Raw genomic sequence first — 2,225 nt, 5'->3', positions numbered from 1 at the left:
TAAACAGAGCGAGACCTTGTCTTAAAAAAAAAGAAAAAGAAAAAAAAGACTAGGGTTCCTGTCTTGACTCTGTTACTTTTTGGATATGTGACCTTGAGCAAGTCACTTTAGGAAAAAGAATTACACAGATATTGTCTGTAAATGAGGATTGGTAATCCTCAAGCTGTTTTGGAGAATTAAATAAGAGAATGTACGTGAAACTCTGTAAATTATAAAACACTAAACTTAAGGTGCTATTATGATTAATCATTAGTGAGTTTTGCTTTAATAGAGCCTTAAATAATTAAACTGGATAAATACACATGGTAATGCTTATTGGTTAATATAGGTAAGTGTATGCATGAGCATTTCCTGTGAGAGTGAAAACACAAGACACACTGGCAATTGTAATGTTCTAATTTGTATTCTGTGGCATTGAGAATAAGGCCACTTGTCTGATAAGACACTGAATGAAACTATAATGCAGTTTTGGTCCTGAGATATCTTACAATACCATTTTAAATTCATTACTGCATTTAAATTACTGCTAACGATAAAATGTTGTATCTCAGTGTTTTCCCTTAGAGTATTCATTGGCAAAGTAGCCATTCCATTGTTCCTGCCCACTTCAAGTTAGCAGATACAGCTTTTCAGCTCAGAGACTCTTTGATTGGCATTATGTGCTAGGTGAAAAGATACACAGGCTTTCAAAAGTGAGTGGAATTCCAAGTCTAGGTTACAATTCTTATCATCCAATCGAATTTAAACTCTACATTATAATTACAGCTATTAATAGTGTACTGACCTGGAGGATCAGGTACAAGCAGAGAAACAAAGCGAGAAAAATACCACTAATACCGATACCAAAACAACAGACAAATAAAAAATGGAAATCAGAAAGCCTGATTCATTCAAGTTCCACCAAAGGCCTGGATATTACTGTTATTTGCTACTTATATTTCTCTGAATCTCTGCATGTGTAGGTTATGTTTCTGTATGGAATAAGAAATTTTAAAAATTGGCTTTTCAAAAGGCAAAATAGAATTACAGAATGTCAAAATTGGAAGAACGTTTAGGGGTTAAATACTTAAGGCATCTCACTTTACATATGGGGAAAGTCAAGTCCAGAGAGGTGAAGGGACTTGTCAAATATTGCTCAATAATTTTTTTAGCAGAATTAGCAGGTCTCTGATTTTCAGGTGATAGCTCTTTCTTTTTTATTTCAGCATATTATGGGGGTACAAATGTTTAGGTTACATAAATTGCCCTTGCCCCACCCCCAGTCAGAGCTTCAAACGTGTCCATCCCCCAGAGGGTGCGCATCACAGTCATTATGTGTGTATATACCCATCCCCTCCCCCCCACTCCCATCTGCCCTTTTCAAAAGGAGCCTGTAAGTCACTTTTTCTCAAAGAGTACCATTTTAAAATATCAGAATTGCTGGGTTGCTTGTTAAAAATAAAGACTCTTGGGTCCCATCTCAGATCTACTGAATCAGAATCTTAAAGTGGGCTATGAGAGCCTGCATCTTAAGCTCTACAATTTTCTGATACATATCAGTTTGAAAAGTACTGCTCTAGACACTCTTACCTCAGGCTGTTATAGTGAGTCCACACACTTAAAAAAAAAAAAAGAAAGAAAGAAAGAAAAAGAAAGAAAGAAAGAAAGAAAAGAAAAGAAAAGAAGGAAAGAAAGGAAAAAAAGGCGTTTTTTCAAGTATTTGAAAGAAACAGATAGTGGATCTGCAATGCTTTCAGAATCCCCATGGTAACCTGTAGGGCCCAACCAATGAAGATAAGAAAAGGTTTAGCGGTCAAGCACACTTGGGAAGCTGCAGCTTGTGGAATAGTCTAGTAGAGGACAGGCTCTTTAGCAGCCTGCTAGGCATTTTTACTTCCTCCTCCAATTACACAGACTAGCTAACTGAATTTGCCGTTACGGAGGTATAATTTCTCCATAAAGTTACAAAGTCTGAAAACATGGGCCTTGTGTGTGTAATCATGTTATCAGCCGCCACCCCCAAGTTCTTCTGGCTCTACCAATCACCCACAGATCTGAACGTAGAAGCTCTAGGGGTCCCCCCGAAGACCCTGCTACCAGGCACTCCTTGCCTCGCCACATAAGCCTGGCTTCGTGTGGACATCCACTCAGCCGAGGTGACTCAAAGGGTTAACCAGCAGCGCGCGGCAGAGTGGCAGGGAAAGAAGCCAATAGGGTGTCTAGGCAGGCCGTGCGTCCGGTATGGG

The sequence above is a fragment of the Lemur catta genome, chromosome X (genome assembly GCF_020740605.2).
Source record: "Lemur catta isolate mLemCat1 chromosome X, mLemCat1.pri, whole genome shotgun sequence".
Lineage (NCBI taxonomy): Eukaryota > Metazoa > Chordata > Mammalia > Primates > Lemuridae > Lemur > Lemur catta.
Note: the sequence above shows the minus strand (reverse complement) of the source record.